The 23209-nt window shown below is 30.5% G+C and overlaps 1 protein-coding gene across 1 annotated transcript in view; it reads left to right on the top strand.

Annotated features, from left to right (window-relative positions):
* The first annotated feature begins 7948 nt into the window (after nt 1-7948).
* Nucleotides 7949-23209, top strand: part of LOC136972060 (thymosin beta-like) — a 55825-nt gene continuing 40564 nt past the window's right edge. Inside the window, exon 1 of the mRNA XM_067266606.1 lies at nt 7949-8058. The gene's annotated coding sequence lies outside the window, so the exon portion shown is untranslated. The remainder of the gene's footprint in view (nt 8059-23209) is intronic.

Below are 23209 nucleotides of genomic sequence, written 5' to 3'. Positions count from 1 at the left end.
AAATTTAATTAAATCTATACGGCCACTGAAATTTATTTCTTGATGTATTGATTTATAAGAATACATCGAAAATATGATATTATCGATCCTCAGTTAATTACATATTAGAAAAAATATATCCAATTTTTTTTTATCAAAGCGCAAATATCTCAATAAATTATGTTAAAATTGTTTTTCTGATCTTGATATTATTGAAATTAAACGGATGAAAAATGTAATGGCTTTGACATAATGAAACAAAACTTTACGATGAATTGTTTACAAAATATTTATTCTGACTGACATATAATTCACATGTGACAAGAAGGAAATATCAAAAATTCAATTACATAAATGTTTCATTTACTTAATGTACAATACACTTTCGCATCAATAATTATTGGCTTTTCTGTTACATTTACGCAATTTTACTTTAAATAAATTCATTTTAAAGGTAATTTGTGACAACAATTCTAAAAGTCTAGTTAATATAACTTCCCGAAACAAATTTATACAAGGCTTCTTTCTTTAAATCTGTGGGCAAAATATCCGCGAAATAAAGTATTGGCCAAAAATATTTTTAAATGTAAAAATATCTTTTTGGCCAATAGAACTGATTTAAATGTCACAAACAATTTAAATAAATGTTAATTTTTTTTCCACAAAAAATGTGTAGCAAAATACATCAAGTGAGCTGCAAGAATGTAAGTAATTTAATATTTTATTAAATATATTATCTCATATTTATAAGTTATTCAATGACGTGAACCCGTCATGTACCCGTAGTAGTGATATTCTTAATCTTACTGAGACAAGATCCTTCGAAAATATATTTAAGAAAATATAACTCCGACCAATGAACAAGACTAGTCATTGGAATTTACGTATCCGTCCGTCTGTCGTTTTATAATCTTGAGAACGGAGTTAGAAAGATTAAAGTCAAGAAAAAATATGGAAACCGTAGTGGCAAAAGGCTCCGATGAATTATATATGAACTTCCAATGCAAACCAAAAGTCATGGTATTTCAGTCAATAATTTTCCCCTGAAAGGAGTTAAATAGATGTTCGGCACGACTCAAAGGAAAAGCATGATGTACAGGAGCAAAACACTACTAATTCGAGGTGGAGAGCATATATATTTTAAACTAAAAATATGATTAAAAATTGCATCCCGGCATTGTGCCGATGTCAGAATAAAAATAGTTGCTCGTTTGTTGTAGGTTTAGATTAGTGTGCGATCCGGAAATTCCCCTGAACGTAAAATTATAATAATTGTTCCCTATATTAAATTGAAAATTTTCCTATTATAAACATCCTGCCTAAAAAAGGTCCTGGACGAGAAAATATGCGTCCCTGGCCGTATAACTGTCAACTATCCATTGTTCTTAAGCTGTGTACAGATCATCTTGCAACTTGAGTTTATAGTTAACGTCCGAATTCGTCATATATTTTTGGTCCCGGGAACACCTATGACCCAATCGCCATCAACCATCGATCACATGACCAATTTTCTCAGCCTAAAGCTATAAAAGCCACTTCTTTCCCCTCTCAGGGTAGCCTCTTATCATCTGCCGGACCAACGCCATCGCAGGTCGTTACCGTTCTGGACTTCCAGCGTCACCGCGCTCTGTCGTGACTTTATAAAACTGTGCCATTTTCGGATACCGATTACACCTCTTGGATATCAAAGTGCTAACTCTATAAGGAAACTAATAATGAGGTATGAACTGAACCTGTAAGCTCTCTCTTAAACCCTACGCTAATTAGGGAAATTAGTCAATTTCTGTAATTGTGTCCTTTGTTTAATTCCAATAAATCTTGTTTTAATTGTTAAATGGTGTCCTCTTTGACTCGAATATTGCTTTCGCCTTATCGTCGACCCCATCTCACCTCCTATCCACTCGCCCGACAAGAAGAGTCCCTACTCTCGGGACCGAAATCGAAACTTTAGCCATCTTGACAAGTGAAAGGTCAACGACCTGTTGCCAGAAAGGAGAGATACGACTTCTTCCTACCTCCCTAGATCTCACATTAGATTTTTAACCTTTTTTCACATAAGTTTAGTTTTATTCTCCATGGAGCTTAGTTTCGTTTTCCTACAAAATATCTAGTTATTAAGGATTTAAATAAAGTTTGCGTGTTTGTCATGCTACTCAAAAACACGCAAACTAACTTATGTGTTATTCAAAACTTGTGGTAAGATTTTTAACTTGAATGACAAACATCGTAAATATTTGTGGCAGAAATATTTAAATTACCCGCACAGAAAAGTCGACATTACTTATTTAAAGCCAAGAAATGCAAAAGATTCGGGGAATTTTTCTACAATAAGGATTATGAAATTTATTATAGCAATGGACGACATTACCAAAAAACGACGTCAAATAAGTCGAATTTGTACTTACGGAAGTTTTCTTTGTTATTACTTGTATTTTAGAATATTTTCTTTCGATTTAAACGTAGTTTGTAAAAAATTTAAGAATATGTAATTGCTGATTTACATTCGATTCAAACATTTCCTTTGCTCAGTTACAGGTAGCGCATCTATTGGTGCTATGCAGCAAATCAGCAAATCCAATGTAGATAGAAGTTAATTGATTTATAGAAATTTCTATAAATCAATTAACTTCTATCTACATTGGATTTGCTGATATTATGGGATAGGATGTAGGCCTACGACATTTTCTAAGTTAGAGGTATACGAACGTAACTGCAGAGTTTTGTAGGAATTGGTCGAATGGCCTAGGAGTGTATAGCAAACAAACATCCAAACAAACATCCAAACAAACATGCAAACAAACAAACATTCTCATTTATATATATATATATAGATTTTACATAGAATTAGTGGAAGTGTTTAACACAATTTCGGCAGGTGAAATCAGTGTTGTCATCTGTCCCTCTTGCTTTTTATTCAAAGTTCTCCCCCTGTCATGCTAATGTGCATTTTTGTAAGGTGATTAACTTTTTTACAATGAAAGGGGGGACACAAATAAATTGAAGGAAAAATATTGTAAATAAAAGAAACATTTTATTCATTGCAACAATAATACACTATAATAATCTCTACTGCATGTGTATGTGCCGTGTTATGCTTCGGTAAGAAGTAAACAAAGCTACTTGCATGTAGCGCACTCTCTCAAGATCTCCTGTGCAGAGCACATGCGTTTCATAATCGCGTCTTGCTGCACTGTACCGAGCTTTGATGAACCGTCATGTCAAATACAAACACATCAGATCACATTACATGCAACGGATCGGCTCGGCATCAATCGAATATGGAGATTTACAGATTAGTCTTCAAATATCAAAAAGGAGGACATGTGTGAGGACACTTTTCGAGGGAGGACAGAACTTACAAAAGAAGGACTGTCCTCCCTAAGGGAGGACGGTTGGTCACCTTAATTTTTGGTTAAGTTGACGGATGCTCCAATCTGCAATTTTTTTCTCCATTTCCCTCGATGTGTAATCTTTCGGTAGCTGTGTCACTCATGAAGAAAGTGCTATCCGTGGGAGAATTTTATAAAGTACCTTGACTGCATTTGTGAAATGAAATTCTCCCTCCCCCCTATTTTTTGACTAAAAAACTATATAAATAAGATTGAAATTGTCGAATTTACATTAGCCCAGGTTCTCACATCACCGCTGCTTTTCTAAAATCGAGCATGTTCCTAACAAACAAGCATAATTTTTCACTCTTTACTACATCACTAAAATACTAGGAAGTAACATGTCTTTAAGACTAGTCATCACTATTACTATCAATAGCTAATAATATTGTTTGAGTTCTTGCAATCCTAAATTTATTCTATTTGTCACCTTCTAACTCATTATCTACCTGTAAATATGACCCTAAATAGTTGTAATTTCCATTTTTGTAACTAATCCTAAAGTTTATTAGAAAACAGCCGAGACGATTTCATATTTAGAGAATAAAAATATTCTTACTAGACTATACAATAAATGAGTCCATTATCATCCGTCCCTTCACACGCTTTTCATTGAGGTATTAACAAGTCTACAGCGGATGAAGAGCGTGTAAAAGCTCAATGAAAAGCGTGTGAAGGGACGGATGAAAATGGACTCATTTATTGTATAGTCTAGTAAGAATATTTTTATTCTCTAAATATGAAATCGTCTCGGCTATTTTCTAATGTAATTAAATTAATTTTTTAAAGATTATGTAAGCCACCGCTAGAGGGTTTTTTAACTTTTTTACATTTGTCGACGGACAGTAGCCTCAAATAAAAGGACGGTTCCGCTGTAGACTTGTTAATACCTCAATGAAAAGCGTGTGAAGGGACAGATGAAAATGGACTCATTTATTGTATAGTCTAGTAAGAATATTTTTATTCTCTAAATCCTAAAGTTTAATTTCCTCTTTCTTCTAATAGTTCATATCTGCATTTTAGAACAAAATCTTCTATTGACTTTTAATCTTCCTTTCTCTAATCTGTTCCTAAACTTTTCTGGCTCAACTTTAATTATTCTCTATCTTATTAATTAATAAACACACTATCAATTGTGAACAACATATTCCATAACTTCTTTCTCACTGCATTCTGCAATAATTCTTCTAATATTAATAAAATAGATATGCGCTTAAAATTAAACCTTGATAAACTCCAGATCGACCTAAATCATGTCTCCTTTTTGTTACACTTTAATTAATTTATCTTAACAGTTAAACTAAACTTAACTTTTAGTTTAACTGTTCAATATATTTCCATAATTAAATTTATATAATTCTCATTAACCCCAACGCACCAGGGCCGAGTAGATAAAACTACTGAAATACTTTTAGTTGGTGTGGGCTGGCACCTCGCCAACGGGCTAGCCACGTGGAATTTTCCCAGTTTTCTTCATGTTAGTAACATCTAAATATGGGCCAGTTTCCCATATTAACCTTCTGTCATTACTCGACAGATCGCTCAAGTATCACGTTGTCGTGTACAATTGAAACCAAATTTCATCTTTTCTTCCTGATTCAAAAAGAATGTTCTCTGTAATTCCAAGGCATCCTATATTATTTTTAAACTTTTTCCACCATGTAGCACTACGAGGGCCTCTTTAAGCAAGCCCATTATGGGTTCGGCCAGACCTACAATGTGGACGCTGGGTGATGAGGGACGAGTCCGACGTATCCAGACTGACCACTTTCCGAAAATGCCTGAGATTTATCGACCCTGTTTGAATTCGAACTCGGGTTCCCCAGAAGCAGTAGGCTGCCACCTTGACCGCTCGGCCATCCGGCCTGACATCCTATATTAAAAATGTTGTTATTATTATTACGTAAATAAAATCAATTTGCCAACCATATTGCTGTGAGATTAGTCTACCAAAAGTTTTTTGGATGGCAGAGATTCGTAATAAATTCGTAAATTCGTAATAATATCTACTGTACAGCAAACATTTATATTAAAGAATTAATAATGTATAGGTAGGTTTAACTATAATTATTTTTTACTACCTTCTCTACCGCATTATGGAAAGTCCCAAAAATATTTTAAAGTGAACAAGAATTGTCAGCAAAATCGAGCAATCAATCAAGTCTAAGATCATGAAAGTGACAGTTAATAGAAGTATGTATTATTAGCGACATATCTGAATACACTGTGTAAATAATGTTCAGAATTGAATTAAAATAGTATTTACAAGTAGCTCGTTAAAAAAAATCTAGCAACAAGTGCAACTTTCTCAGCTTTTATGAGTTTTTATTTTAAAAATAATATTTGTACTATTAATCAAAATAAATAACTAAAATTATATGTGGCGCCATCTGTTATGGTATTTTGTTATTAAAACTTTATATATTTTTAATTATTATAAAATAGCAAACGACTTCATTTTGAGGTACAGATGAGTTTTATAGAACACTATAAATGCTAACAAGAAGTTTTCATTAAGTCTGATCTTCATTCGCGAAATATGACATGTGGCCACCATACCTTTGACGTTTCACAACCAAAATTTAATAGAATCAATGCTCCTTATATACAAACTACCTTGCGAAATTTCATTTCTTTACCCTCACCTCGTCTTGAGATATTAAGCAAAATAGACGCCAACACACACACACATGTACACATATAGGATGAACCAAAAGTAGGTGATAACCAAAACCAAATGATAACATTTATTGATTAATCTCAATAAATACATATAAATTTTGAGATAACATATACAATTATATTTACTAATACAATACAATACAATTTTATCAAAGCAGGTTCTCAAACTGCTGTCCATCACAATTTACACAACTTTGAAGTCTACATTTTACCATTTCACGCTTCGACAAATATTTTGTAAAGTATCTTTCTGTATTAACTTTTTGAAATGCAACTCTGATGTTATTTTTCAACCATAACCATAACCAAGTTAAATATACACCATTGTTATAGTATAACCCTAACACAATCCCTATTTCACCTACTTTTTTTTTAACTCCGCCCTGTGGGCACTAAGAGGGCCTCTTTTAGAAGGCCCATTATAGGTTCGGCCAGGCCCACAATGGGGCAACCGGGTGGTGAGGGACGGGGCCCGACATATCCGAACGGACCACCCCCCGAAAAATTCCTGGGGATTATTCGACCCGATCGGATTCGATTCCGGGTCCCCCAGAGCGGTAGGCTGCCACCTTGACCGCTCGGCCATCCGGCCGTTCTATTTCACCTACTGTCCACCTACTTTTGGATCACCCTGTACAGTACATACATATCCACAGAATAATTTTTGCTTTTTTGGGGGGGGGGTTCAAGGGGTCTCAAAGTAAAGGTTTTTGCAAAACATAAATTCGGAGGATCAAATTCGACACGATTTCCATATTTTTCCTTATTATGTATACATATAACAACCGAGAAAGTGACAAAAGCAATATTAAAACAAGAAAATTTCATGTTTGAAAAGAATTTCAAACGTTTACAGCTGAGTCGGGCGATGCTGGAGCGAAACATTCGCCGCAAAGCGATTACAGAAGTGCCAGAAATATTTATTACTCACTTTCGTAGCATTAGAGGTGTTGCTAGCTATGGTACCAGTATATCTATTGACTTCGAAATAAGAAAATTAGAGGGTCTCTGGTTGGTCACGATTGTTCCTAACACTCTTCTGTGAGAGCAAAATTTAAAAAGTAAAAATAAGAGGCTGCTCTGTGTAATTATCAAAATAGCACAGATTTTTATGTATCATCTGTTCTTATCACCTTTCATAATGGAAACACGAATCACCACTAATCAAAAGCAACTTTTAGTAAACAGGAGTTTGCTATAAGTTTGTGAACTACAAAGTATTATTAAGGTTCAAGTGCCGAACTTTCATAATTATGTGAACATCAAGTATTATCCGAAAAGAATATATTGTCTTGTCTTGTATCGGCTAGTTGGGCATAAACTTCTAGGCTACATCGCCCCTTGGTAAAGTGTGACGTAATTGTCATGCAATAGTAGTTATATGAGTTTATGATGGTCGTTACGCGTGGAATAATGCCTTACGGGAGGTCTTTTAATTAAGGGTAACTGGCCCCTATTTAGGCGTTACAAACGTGGAAAAAATCCGGAAAACTCCACGTGGCCTGCTCGTCTTGGCGAGACGCAAACCCACGACCGAACTCACAGCGTTCAGGGAACGGAATTGCTTTTTAAATTAAAATTTTTATGATGTAATATTCTAAACATAACGCAATTCGTAGTTCTAGTTTACATCTAAGAGAATTTGAGTATATCCAGTCTGACAGGTTATTAATTTCGAATTAATTAACACAAATTCTCCTAGATGGCGCAATAATTACATAAATTAAAAACTTCGAAAAAAAAAATTATACCACTCGAAATCTGATTAAATATTTTCATCGTTTTAAACAATATAAAAACGGACGTTATTTATTTCGCATCGAATTAATAATTACTCGTAATTTCGTTTAGTACGATCTCCGGCCTGCGACCGCGCCCATTTAAATTTTTGTAATTTGTCAATTTGACGCTACTGGCGCTGCGGTCTATTAACACATCGACGTTTGTTACCGAAACTGAAGGCGAACTATTACCCAATTATTAATCAAATCTTGCGTTATTATTTCAGGTAAGAAGTTAAAAATATAATTTTAAAAAAATCCCTTGTAGAGCGATATCTTTCTAATCACTAGCACGCCATTTGATAGTATATTCGAGATAATAAAAATAATAATAATAATAATAATTCCTTTATGTTTTGCCGGCATTTATCCGGGAAAGTTCAAAGTTCAAAGGTCAATAAATATATTATCCGTAATTTTTTCCGCATGTACATTATATACAAATTATCAATTTTCTTATTAAAATGTTAACAACGAAACCATTTATTACTGTAATTTGAGCTTAAGTTGGTGGCTTTCACAGCTCTTTATTATAATTAAATTTTCATTTTTTTAAAATTGAAATCTTAAATTATTAATTAATTATATATTTTATCGTAAGAAATGCGTTAATTATATATATATATATATTTGTGTGTGTGTTTAAATATTATTTTTAAATAAACTGCTTGATTTATAATTATTATCTCACCATACACTTGATATCTTTACTACCTCTACACAGATTTTTCATCTTGTGTTTCAATTATATAAGAAAAAACTCTGTATAAGTGTATGTAAACATTTATATTGTAGGCGAGATTTATGGCTTAAGAGATTTTCGTGTATATACAGGTCATATTATCAAAAACACTTGATTTTTTTTTAAAATTAATTTCACTACATTAAATCCATCTAAAAACAAAAATATTCTGTTTATTGAGGTTGGATTCTCTTATTTTCTGGGTCAGTAATACAAAAAAAAAAGTGTCTTAAGTTTCTAATTTTAATTCTGAAAGCTTAAAGTCGGGCGTTGAAATATTTTTAAAGTATAGAGCTTACGTGATTATAATATATAACAACATTTCACGTATGAGGTCACGATATAAATTAACTTCTTTTTAAAACTGGAAAAATATGTTGGAGAGAGAGAGTTCGTGACACCTTCCTTCATGTTTAATAGTATATATATATATATATTTAGTTTATATATATTTAGGTGTAGCCCTGTAAAATTGTTAACTAATATCGCTGACGATGATTAATGATGAGTAATATTAAGAAACCCTCGAATCTTAATTGGTGTTGGTTTTTTAAAGTTTGCTATGGTAAAGTAATGGGGAGGATGGATTGCGTTACAGAATATTTTAAATATTTTTCTATTTTTATAATTATATTAATATGGAAATAGGATAATCTTTGGATAGAAAAAGCGATAATTTAGAAGGTTTGCTTGCAGTTTCTATACAGTACAGTCTAAGAGGTGTGGTACTTTTTCTTAAATTATCACCTTTAAGATACTTCAGATCACCATTTACATATGAATTTTTAAATGTAAATTATCGTAAATTTAGCATTCGCATACCATCTTTGTAAGATTTGTATCATTTATGCATGTTTAAGCACAGTTTTCACAGGGCATGTTTAAGGAAACTCTTAAAGTTTCGAAACTCAAGGCGGAGTTGAGAGTCATTTCAAAGAAATTTAAGAGGTTAATAGTTCATCATATACTCAAATAATACTTTCTCGTGATTTAAGTATTTGTCGTGTACTAAAAATATGTAAGTAGCATCGAAATTGAGTCTCGTTAAGACCGAAATTGGTACAATAGGCCATCCATCCCCGAATTATTCTTAATAAGCCATTGAACTAAATTCACTAAATAGTTTATTAATAGGAATTTTCGTATCGGTGTAATTACTTGTTAATATTGCATGAACGAAAGTATTTTAAACTGTGAAGAAAAGTATTCTTGTTTTTTTATTGGTTAGTGTATCTTTGAATCGATTAAATTTCATACTCAGAATGTAGAAAGTGCGTACTCAATGCTCTACTTTGTTTTATTTGTGTAGAAGTAATGTATTAAATTATTATTCTGAGGTGATCGGTGTTAAATTTCCCTTTGAATGACGTGTTCTATCTGTCGCTTCTCTTGTACTAATTTGGATTTCCTTTCGTTACAATATTTTTCGAATGAGTGACTCCAGAATAATAAACTTTACTAGATATAGGCCCTAAATAATAAAATTATATATACGAAACAGTTTAATTTATAGAGATTTGTAATATTTTAACATGATTTAAAAATTGCACCGTAGTTTTCTGTTCGAAATAAGTAAAGTTTATTGCTGAGCTTCTCGTGTAACGTGTTTTTATATAATTACTCAATAAAAACATCTCTATGTTTTTGTATTTTAAGGATATACATTACAAACCTTCACAAAAATTTCATAATTAAAGTTATTTACATTTTAAAAAATGTTTAAATACTGTTTCTAATTTCATAATTGAAATTTAAATATTTGTTGACAGAAAAAGTTTGGCTTTTTTAAACGATTGCTTTCAATTATTTTTTTTTTGTTTAGAAATTAATTAGGTATATTTTTTCTCCCTCTAATACAATTAATCTATTAATGAAATTAGAACGAATGCTAATTAAAATTGATATAATTAAATACGGAATAAGGATATGAGATATTTCGGAAATGATTTCTATAAGTTGATTTCAAAACGGATGTTCTAAGTAAAAACATAAGATTAATTTCATTGCAACATTAAAATATTGAAAACAATTACAAGAATATAATTTTCAATAAAATATTTTCGTACATTTAATTATAAAAATATAAAACTTTATCTAAATACACGTGTGGTTTTAAAATATAAACATTATTATAAAGAAATACTGAAACTTCTTTTAACAGAACGTTAGGAAGCAATTCTCTATCTCCTGCTCTCTTACCTAAATATCAATTCATTTTAATGCATGAACTATCGAGGTATTGTATATTTAAGAAAACAAAATTATTTTGTAAACAATTCTTTAATATTTTATAAAATTCAAACGTTTTGGTTTATACAATTTACATTATCAAGTTAACATTCAGTAAGAAGTAGAATAGGAATTATTAGCTTATTGAATGATTCATTTCCTGATTTTAGAATTATTTTAAAAGCAATATAATTGATTATTCTTTAAATAAATGAATAAGGTACAGTATATGAACAATGTGCAGGTATATGATACAAAATGCAAGTATATGAATTGATAAATCCTGTTCTAAAATTCCTGATAATTCCTGATATTTTACTGATAAGACACTACAGAATCATAATAAAATTACAATTTTTATATCAAATTTAAATATTTTACTATATAAAAATGCAAAGAAAGGAATATATTAGGCCTATACATAATAGATGTGTACACGTGGCTCTTTTTATAGACGGAATAAATAGAGATATAAAAATAAAATTCATGAGTCACATATTAAATTAATTTTAAAATTACAGAACTAACATTTCCTATTAATTTTATTATTATTTTTTCTTTATTTATGACATCTCCCACATTTTAACCTATTATTGATTTGAAAAAAAAATGTCTGCTAAAATTAATTTTGATAATATATAAAGTGGTTTATGACAACTTCGTCAAGCAAAGATACGATTAAACGTCTGATAAATGGACTTTTATTATTAGATGTAATTAATGTTTCTAATTTAATGATGCAGTGGATAATGCGCTGCATGAATAAAACTGATATTAAACATGTCATTGAACCATGTACACTGTGTAGGCCTTTCTTCCTGAATCAATTCTATTTATATTTATAAGTGAATACTTTAAAGACAGTTTTCTATGATAAGTTATCAGAAAATTTATTTTATATATCCGAAATCAATTACTCTAAGTCATAGTTAATTAAACAATATTGGTTAGTTAAGTATGACTCGAAATTCTTTCTATTATTAAATGTAATGCTGAACAATAATAAAGAGTTTCATAGTTAAGATTTCTTGAGTTTTATTCCTTTTTCCCCTCTTTTATTTATTAGAAAAATAAACGGTTATTTAAATTTACAGCATAAATTTACCCTACATCGAGTTATTTTAAAATAAAAATACAACTTTACTAATATAAAAAATTCTAAATTTAAAAGATTCAAATAAATTGTATTATGTTAAAATGGGGGTAAATAGCCTATGTATAATAGTCCAAAAAATAGTAACTGTCATAAATGCGATTCATAACCGTAACCGCGTGGTTTCGGTTACGGATCCAGGCTATGCTCTTCGTAATGTCGGTCGTTACGGTTAAACACGGTTATGAAGTAATTATAACTCATTTCGTACGTTTATTTCTAAAAATCTGTGTTAAATCTTACAAATAATAGCATTCTCTGGATTAAGATAAGTTCGGCTTTTTTTAATATGCAGAAAATTACGTTGATAATTCTGCAGTTAATAATAAGCAGAGCGAAATTGGTGTAAGCCTTTCGTACTGTAATTAATGGATGAAATCGAATTTCTCTATGAATGTAAGTTTAATGTTTTCGAAATATATCAACTTCATTTTCGATCACACGCTCGATATTATTGAGTTAATAGCGAGGTTGAGACCGAAGTTTTAAACGCGAAAACGTGTACGTCGAACGTTCGGCGCCGCTTTCCTGTAAGCCTAGAAGTTTGGCAATGGCGTTTGGAAAGTCAGTGGAATCACGCTCGACATTCCAAACGCCACTGTCAAACTTCTAGGCTTACAGGAAAGCGGCACTGAACGTCCGACGTTCACGTTTTCGCGTTTAAAACTTCGGCCTCAACCTCGCTAATATATTGTGAGAGTAACGGTGATAACTGCAATATCTTCGTTTTCATTTTGCTTTTCAATCAACTGTTTTAAAAAGAAAATTATAATTTTAAAATATTTTTCGATAATTAATGACAGTTGTTGTTTCTAATTCTTTTTGCACGTCACGTTATTATCATCTATTGCTACCGCATTTAATTGTTTTGGTAATAATGGCAAGGTGTGACATTTCCTGTTTTCCTTGGCATAACAGCTCTTTTACGTTATGAAACAGTTTTAGATTAGTAAAAAAAATAAAACTTCATTAGTTTTACGTTAATTTTTCTAAATGAAGTTTTAATTTGTTTATGTAATTTGAGAATTGTGAAAGTTTTATTTGATAGAAAGAAACATTTTATATTTTGAATTCCAACGTGTTATGACTTCTTACACTAATATTCGCTGAGGTTTACGTTAATCTTCCAGTGATTGGTATGTTCTAAGAGCTTCTTGCAATTGGCATTCATTTTTGTAACATCGTATTACTGTTTCAGTACTTGTCAAACGTGTGAATAAGATCCAAGTTCGTATTATGTGCAGCACATAAGAAAATGCACATATGTTTGCTTAATATGCTCATTCGTCATAATTTTAAATTTCTGACTTAAAGTGAACTTTTGCACAATATTTTTAAAATCGTCTCTTGTTTGTGGTTCACTCTTGCAATATTCCTGAATGTAGCTTATCAAATTTAACACAATGTACTGTAATTGAAGAAAATATACCAGCATATTGACGTGAACAATGATCAGTTGTTTAACCAATACCAAGAGCTGTTCTGTTCTTCATTAACTCGCGAGATTAGAGTTTTGTTTACAATTTCCAGATTATTTGAAACTGTGGCTGCTGTGGGTAATAATCACTGGGGATATTAAATTGATACCCAATTTTACTTGTAAACGAGATAATCCATTGAAGTAAATCCGTCAGTCCTTCTTCCTAAATGAATCTAAACGGTCTCTGAACTGCTACTGTAGACCAGTGGCGTAGCGAGAAGGTCTATCATGCACCGGGCGCCACTCGTAGAGGGGCGCCCAAATGGTCTCCAAGACAAACTATATATATTTCTTGAGGGGGGAGGGGGCGCCAATAAAGTGTCGTGCCCCGGGCGCCAGTTATGTTCGCTACGCCACTGCTGAAGACATTGCTGTATAGTATTTGCTCTTGTTTCTCTGTAACCGTTAGTGTTAATTTCTTATTTTCTCTTCCTTCGGAAGAGAAATCCTCCCGAGTAGATTGCTTGTTCCCTCAGAAAACACGTGTTCTGTTCTAAAAATATTTGATTCGAACTGTTCAAAATTGAAATAAATACTTAAATAGCTCTAGCTCATTCTAACAGTGTCAAAATTGCCGTTGACAGCACCTATTATTTAGAAATGTGATAAAATAAACAAATGTCTTCAAATATTGATGCATAAGGGTTGAAATAACTTACCACATTTTTAGGAAAAACAATTTGAATCAAAGCAATCTGACAAATAGATTTGTCCATTTGCTGTACATATTTATCTAATAGTAGGGAGCCATTTACATCCCACGTAGGGTGGTTGTCTTTACAAGAGTATTTCTGTCGTCTCATGCATTGTTTGCATTTCATATATAAAGAATTTATAGAAAATCTTTAATAATAAATTATTCATCAAGTTTTCAAAATTATAAATAATAAGGACTGTGCTATAACTTATTCATTTGGGTTGTTTCGCAGCAATTTTTATGCATCGATGCATTTGTAAAAAGTGATTCAGCTGACACGCTAATTCTCTATTGTCAGCACGAATTCTTTGTAGTAAAAGCATCACAGATAACGAATCTTAGCTATATTTTATAAAAGTAGCATCAGCAAGCAATAGCAAGCTAACAATATTGAAAACATTAAAATTATTTCTTGTATTGAAAATAAATTTTCGAGTAAATTCGATTTGAAAAATAACGGCAATTTCTTTTTCTGAGATGCACGAAAAATAAACTACTGTAAACATTGTTCAGATGAGTCTATAAATAGAAACTGTTATTTATAAACTCCCAATTTAAAGCTTAACTTTGTCAAATAAAATGCTCTGGTTAGCATAACTGACTTTTAAAAACGAATATTAGTTATAGGGTAAGTATAAATATATATATATATATAGGCCTACTGTATATATTCAGGCTTATTCCATACATGGTGTATCAGGAGGAAAGGCGAACCCTTTGAGAGGTGAATGTATGGAGATAGTTGGCATACATGAAAAATGTCTGCGTGATCATACGGTGTTTTATTAATATTAACAACGATATAGCCTGTATGGATGTTTTACAATTTGACATGTCAAGTGTTAATGTAGCAGTTATGGTTGCACTTACAGTCCGTTGAACCTGATGATCCGTGACAGGATGCAGTGGTGACATCAGATCAGATTGTCGAAGTGGCCATCCTGAATATCGATACGTTTTTGAGCACGTCGTAATAAAGTATACGTACTTCTTGAAAGTGCATCTAGTAACTTCTTATCCGAACAATAACTTGATCACGGGTGTCTATCTTCTCTCGGTACACTTCATCCTCCATCCAGCTCCAAGTACAGCGGATCTCGTTACGTCTGCTGACGTTTGCTCATCCATTTCCAGACACGGGCTCTCATGGACTGTTATTCAAAGCCTGATCACCCTGTATATACTGTACATTATATCAATATTTCAGTTATCATTTATATATTTGACTTTATATTTAAATATTGAATTTAGTGAAAAATATTTGACGATTAAACTGTTAAAACATTTAAAAATTCTCGAAAATACTTTAATTACTTCTTACAAATTTATTTTATATTTTACTATATAAAAAAGTAGTTTATGTTCTGCTAATAGCTCAAAACATTAAAAATTAGTTCATGACTAAACTTATATTTTTAAGTTGATTTTAATGTATAAATATAGTATATTGATATATATTTTATTCAAATTTCGAGTTATTCATAAATTTAAATAGAAAATAATTTTGTCGAAGACATATTAAATATTCGATAATCCGGTTTTTCGTATCTGATACGGCCTAAAGAATAGGTCACAGTTTTGCATAATGCATGTTTGCTATTAAAGACTAGGCCTATATATTTTAGTCTATAAATCTGGTATAAAAACTTATTAAGCTTTCCAATGGAGACACCTGAATTTCGGGGTGATTTGTAGTTACAACCCAGAATATATGAAGAACAATAGAAAAAGGAAACATCTTCCTAGACCTAGAATAAAAGTCAATATCCTGGATAATAAATGAGTTAAGATAAACAAACTGTAGTTTATGCGACTAGAAAGACCTTTGTATACAAATTTCTATATGTTGTTTCAGCAAAAGCATTACCAAAATTGGTAAACTTATCCAAGTGTTATGGTCTACTTGTTAATCATATTCAGAATAAACGTTCAAGACAAAAATGAATTACAGTGTTAATTAACTGTGAATATCTTTATTTATAATATAAATATTTACAAAGAATATCTTTCGAATTTATTTTTAAAGGCATTTTTCAAATGATGAGCAGAATTTATTGCATGATTTTTGGAGCAAAATATTTTTACGAACGGATTGTTATGGCTGTTCATCAAAATCCCTTGCAGCCATGATCTGTAATTTATCCCGCTGCCAAGCGTGGATCAGAAGAATTACATAGAATAAATGAAGACTATGCTAAACCTCAAAATTTCTACCAGCTACATGATCCAAACCATACAGAGTATTGTATAAGAATTCGAAATATCGATCACCACATCAGAAAGATTCAGGAATACCTTGCAAAATATATTGGTAAAAATGAACTATGCCCTCTAATCTTTAGAGATATGTTTGGTGGCGCTTTAGCGCCCATTATTGAAGCTACCACAATGCCGAATGAGGCTACTAAACTGCTCAATATGGTTATAACAAACGAGACATTAGACCATGTAAAACAGCACGCCTTATATCAGGATTGGTATTGCATGGATCATCTCGTAAACTGAAAACTGTAGAAACTGTTAACGATAAAGACGCAAGTGAACCTTTATCTGTGGCATTAAACAGGCTGAATTTTATACGTCTCGTCCACCTGAACGTGAGGACCTTACTTTTTAAATTTGAGATTGCATCAAACAAAAGCTAATAACTGATTTCGGTGTCCTACTCGGTGCCGCCAGTGATAGATTCACCTCTATTCTGAACCAAACAAGAAAGGAAATGCTAATGTTTCAAATGAGCCTGAAAATTATCAAATAAAAAAAAGAAAGAAATAATTAAAAGGTTAGGTTTGATTAATCAGCAATATAATTAATAGGAAAAAAGAAATAAAAATGTGTAATTACAAAAACACAACGCTCCGCCTCGATTCTATGGCCATACGACAGTCGCGCGGTGTCCTTGAAGCGAAGACCCACTGGATTATAAAATTAGTTAAACTTGTATTGTAATATGATGGAAAACACGACAAGTTTTCATTTCTTGCATTCTTTAAGTGATTGACTCCGGGTGAATTTTGCACAATAGTTGTCTGTCTTAAAGCAACGAGTCTTATTATGATGAATGGGATTGTCAGTAAAAACGAAATATCACGACTTGTCATTTGTCAGTTATTGTTGAAGTAAGCTTGTGAGAAAAATGTTAAGTAATAAATTTTATTGTGCTTGTGTATAGATGGAATTGTTACGATGATTGCTCTTATTTTTGTCAAACGAAATGCTTGATTTGGGTTCTTGTTTTTTGCTTAGTTATTATAGAAAAAACAATGATATCCGGTTAATATCTTTTGAAACTATACAGCTTAGATCTATAAGTTTCAGTGATTAGTTATCTGTGTCAATTTCTTTTATAATATCCTGATCAAGTACAATACATTATAGGATAATCGAGAATTGTGCACAGATGTCACATGATACGTAAGTCGACCGAATGAAGGTAGATTTATGCACATCTGTGACAAAGGTTCGAATCGAATTATTAAATAACGCGACACTTTTAAGATTTTAAAGTATATTTAAACTTTTGCAGGGATAATTTCATGGAAATTTGTGTTAAAAATGTCTACTTTCAATATATTTTAGTAGCAACACCATTTATCATATCCGCATTCAACTAAACGTTCTTATGACTGTATCATTAACTTATGAATGACGTACAGAAAGAAATAAGTGGATTACGATAATAAATCAAATCATCAATTATATATTTTATTTCATAAAAGAATAATAATAATATTCTTTTTGTTCATGAATTGTTTAAGAAATAACATCGCAATTCTATTCTTTTTAATGATGACAAACTAGCATCAATAAATTGTTATAAATTGTTATGTGAAGAATTTGTATTATGTTATTTATTAATATAAATTTGATTTATTGTCCGAATATCTAATTGTCTAAAAAAAAATTAATAAAGTGCATCTTGTAAGGCCAATCTTCGTTGTAATTTTATGCTTATGATTTGATCTGTACAGCGCGTTACTAATTAGTTTAAAAATAAATAATTACTTGTCTACTACTCTAATTAAATCATCAAAAATAGCAGATATATATATTAAAATTACGTATCTCTTAACAGTAAAATTTAAAAAAGGTAACCGGATGTATTAACGAGAAGAAAAAAAGACTTAAATAACTATTATAAATAGCATTTTTTTGTTCACGTTTTAATTATAAAATGTTAATCATCTTGCAATATAATTTTCATTATTTTAATAAGTAACTTCACACAATAAGCGGATAAATATAATTTTAAAATTGTGTAGATATTTGCATAATTAATAACATGTCGGCTCTTTTCATGCACCGTCTTTTGTATGTAAATTAAATAATTACGTTAAATATCCAATAATTTCGTGTAATTTTATACGAAATTGTCTTTTTTCGGCTATTACAAGATCGATAGCGAAAATTACAGCTTAATCTTAGCTAATTGCAAGAATTTTTGGCTAAGAGATTTGCCATAAGGTTGTTTATAGATCATATGCTTTAGGCAAATGGCACCGAAATTAATTGTCAGAATTTATCATAAATAGGAAACTAGGGCATAGGCATTGCTAAACAGACTATTTACAGTGCACAATACAATCTCTCCTAAGCAAAAATGTGCTTTTAAAATATAGTATAAGGCTATATATATACTGTATACCGTAAGATATAATCTGTTTGATGAACTGGTTATATTGTCACAACTCATTTAAATATAATTTAACATTAGAAAGATTTATGACAATTTCTTTGACATATTATGAATTGTAGATCGAAGCCCTATTTTCATAGATAAGATCAGCATTGGGTGCTGCTTTTATAAACCAGTTTGGCTACACTTTCTCTTTTGACAGCCATCTAGTTGCATTAATAACAGTTTGTTATATATTTGACAGGTTGTTTAGTTGACCCCAGGCTAAAAATTGGGTGGGACAATGTTTAAAAAAAAAAGAATTACACAATTGATGTAAAGGATTACTTTGTTTTTTTTTTTTTTGGTACAAATATGCGGCATTGCTATTGAGGAATTTAAATGGATATTTTTAGAATTTAAGCATTTAGGAAAAAAATTGTTAACTAATAATAAATAAAAATCTTTCAGAAAATATACAAAAAAATTAGTCATGTTTTTTTTTTAATTGACGTGGGAATATTCCTATTAACCGCATATTATACATGAATTTATTTTAATAATGTGTAAATTCTTTGAAAGTGCTTAATTATAAGTTAATTTTGGGACTTTACATTCATGAAAAAGGAAGAACATTCATCTTTTTTACTTTAATTTTATTTATTTATTATCAAAATTGGATTAATTTACATTGCAACAATGTTTAAAGTAGTTAACTTTTGAAAGTAAGTGATTTATAGTTTCTTTTATAAATTTTTATTTATTAAATTATATTTAAGTTTTTAAAATATATAAATATATATTATTAAAATTATTATAAGATTTAATAATGTATTTAAAAACATAAGTTCAGTTTTTTTTCTTTTTACTTTATCCTATATTTTATATTTTGGCATATAGATACAGTATATAGGTTATTTCATTTATATAATGAGTTTCATAAAAGAATAAATGGAATTTTTATAGAAATTTAAATATCTATTGCAATTTTGAATTTATTTAAATAATCATCACAATTTATTTACAAATTGTTGAGCTGTTCTATGACTTATCTTCATTTCAGATTGTGTTTATTTTTAATGCAGTCAATTCTTAATCAAAAATTATATCTTATAGAAACTTTAAACTTCAATAAAACATTTGAATAGTTCACATTATAATGATTAAGATAATTTAATTGATTCTTTATATGAAATTTTAATTTTAATTTGTGTCCATAACATATTTGCTAAGCAAGAAAGCAAAGAAAGGTTATCTAAATAAGAAAGGTATTTGCTTACACAAATGTTTTCTTGCTTAGATAAAACAAGGCACTGTTTTGATCTACTGAATCAATCAAACATGAAGCAAAATATAAAATCCATACAGCTTCAGAGTTGAAAAGTTTATATTTATTTATTTATTATATATATATATATATATATATATATATTATTAGCACAACTGGAAGTTTTCTAGGGAAAAACTATTGCCTTTGTGAGCAGTGGATCTTCTCAAATTTCAATGACATCCTGTATTGCTGTTTTATTTTTTACTATTGATGTCAAATAAATTGTTGTTTTTTTAGAGATATATTTTACATTAAGCAGCCATCTCATTCAGTTTCTTTTATATGTTTTTGATTGATTCGAACGCAGTCATTTTATTTAATATAGGCATTAACAGTTCTCGAATGTTATTCGGTAGTGTATAAGTAGTCAATGCTTAGATGATATTTTTCTCCCTCCTTTAACCATTCTTCTTTGAACTCCTATAAATTATATTGAATCTAATTTCGTGTTTGTTTGTACATGAATACGTTATATGAAATTAAGCAAGTTCTCTATACACGTAATTAACGAAACATTTCAAAATGACAGAATCTATTAAACTTTATTGCGATTAACATCAACGGTACAGAAAACAATGACCTGACACACATAATGTGAAGAGGAGATAAAACTACAGTTAACGGTCATTCTTTGCATTGCTAAACATACCAGTGTGCATATGACTCACGTGCTGAGAGAGGTCAACCCGTCACTGTAAACAAGAGGTTGGTCCGAAGTGGGCCACTTAGTCATACCAAACTGAGGCCTACTGGAGGCCAAGCAGGCGCCTAACAGTCCGGCGGCACTTTTTTGTCTCCATTTAGGTCACTGGTACACTTTCTTCCTCCTGTCCCTTTCCTAGTACATACAAGATTTGAAATTTTTGTTTGTGGGGGTGAAACTTGGAATGCTATCGTTTTCTAAAATTATGTCATTACTTCGTTCTTTCCAACACACCAGCATTTTCTCACTCCCAGTGTAATCTTGATTAACGAAAGCCTTGTTTCTTTATTAAAAACCGAATTACCCAAATGAAAGTGATTTAAAATCAAAAACAATGATTTGAAATTGAATATGAACTGAATATATAATTTAAAATCAGTTGATTAATCAGAATTTAAGAAGAAGAAGAAAAAAAAATCACTTACACCCAACTTCTTACGTAGAATGCATTAAGGTTAACTTATGAAAAGAGATTAATTAAAATTCTGTCATATCTTATTGCATACTTATCTTAAAACTGGGCAGCATAGACCTACTTAAAATTACTTACATAATTTATATATTTATCGGGAAAATATGTAAATATTCAATAAAAGGGTTGTTAATACTAAAATCACTTAAGCTTTTTTTTTCTTTCTTGTTCATGTAATGTTTTTAGTTTACACCGAAATGCATATTTACAATGTATCTTTGCTCCCATTTTATCAAATTAATGCAATTTTGCCTTACATAACTTATATCAGATGTGATGAAAGCGGTTAATAATAGGTTTATGTACAGTATTTTCTAAGAAATAGAATTTAATTTGTGTATCAAACTTCTAGTTTAAAAAAAACCTGTGCAAATTAATGCACTCTCTTATGTTAATTTACAAAAATGATTAATAAATTTTTAAATTATAAGAGTAATTTACGATAAAGGATGCTTGTCGTGCCATTTTTAGCCAGACTTTTAGATAATTTAACGAGAATATTCAAAGTTATTTTTAGAAGAAGAATGAATGTTACACCGAATCAATATAAATAATATAGACTAAGCAGCATAGTGAAAATTTATCTTTTGCCAGTGTTAATTTATTTCAATTTACTTTCAGCACTTGAAAATAAAAATAAAAATAGGAATTTCACGCAAAGTTATTTTCGGTTACAGCCATTCTAAATCATTGTTTCTTATCAGAGTAAGCAAGCAAAAAAGAACAGCAAGATTAGAAAAACAGATAGATAAAAGAATCTGAGAAATGCTCTTACAGAAAAAATAAAAATAAAATATGTAATAAAGTATTTTTAACGAAATAAAAAAAAAGATTTCAGAATAATTTAAACTTTTTTTATTTATATTTTTTACACGAATGATAAAATTTATTGGGACAAGCACCCTTACCAAAAAAAGCTTAGTTTCCGTATTACAATTAATTAATCAAAACGTGAGATAAATAAATGAAATGAGTGAAGAATGCGGAATAGGACTGTTAGCAATTAACCTTATGACAAATTAATTAAACATGAAATTATATTTTGATGTAAATTACTCAAAAGCTTTTAAACACGTACCTAATATGTAATGATTCATTTAGTTTTGTCTTTAGGAATTTTTGAGTTATGGCTGCTTCTGGCTAGGTATTTTTATATCCGAAGTCCGGATAAACAAGTATGAAGATTCTTTTGTATATGGCAAAATAAAACAGTCTTATAGGCAAGACGTGCAAGAAATCCGGAACTCTATTATTTCCTTAGAAATTTCTCACGCTGAAAAGGTTACTAACAGAACGTATAAAATATCAAGAGGTTGTACTAAAAATAAAAGAATATCTCACTCAGCAGAAGTTCTATGTAACGAAACATTTTTTCTTCTCATATTTTTCATGTAATCAGATCCAAATCCATTGTGACAAAATTGCACAATGTGATAAAAGATTTTCGTCAAGTTTGTGTTAAAAAAATTCATCTGTTTTAATAGAAAACTTGGAAATTTCTGGCTTTTTAAGGGAATTTCTCACGAGATAAAAATCTATAAACGTCATTTTTTTTTGTTATTTTTAGAAAGACATTCTGTGCAAAAAAATTCTATAGAAGATTTTTAGGAAAATTTAAAAAGTTCTTTCTTATCTGATCTATAGTTCCGTACAAAATAACCGCGATAAGTATTTTTTATGACAAGATTGATTATTGTAAACATGATTTATACATGCGGGCTATTCCGGTATCGTAACATTCAAGTGTCAAAATTTATGATCTTACGAATGATTAGTATATAAACTAGATTATACGATAGTTTGAATAACAATACTATCTATTTATACAATATCGACCACCTTGTAGTGATTTATATTAAGGTCTCTGATTATAAAATTCGAAAAATTAAAAAGCACACCGATACACACGAGATTCTTCCGGGTGTTATGTGAATGTCCTGGTTCCTTTTGACTAATT

This window comes from Centruroides vittatus, unplaced genomic scaffold (assembly GCF_030686945.1).
Source record: "Centruroides vittatus isolate TY-2023 unplaced genomic scaffold, ASM3068694v2 contig_2771, whole genome shotgun sequence".
Lineage (NCBI taxonomy): Eukaryota > Metazoa > Arthropoda > Arachnida > Scorpiones > Buthidae > Centruroides > Centruroides vittatus.
Note: the sequence above shows the minus strand (reverse complement) of the source record. Positions and strands in the feature narration are given on the sequence as shown.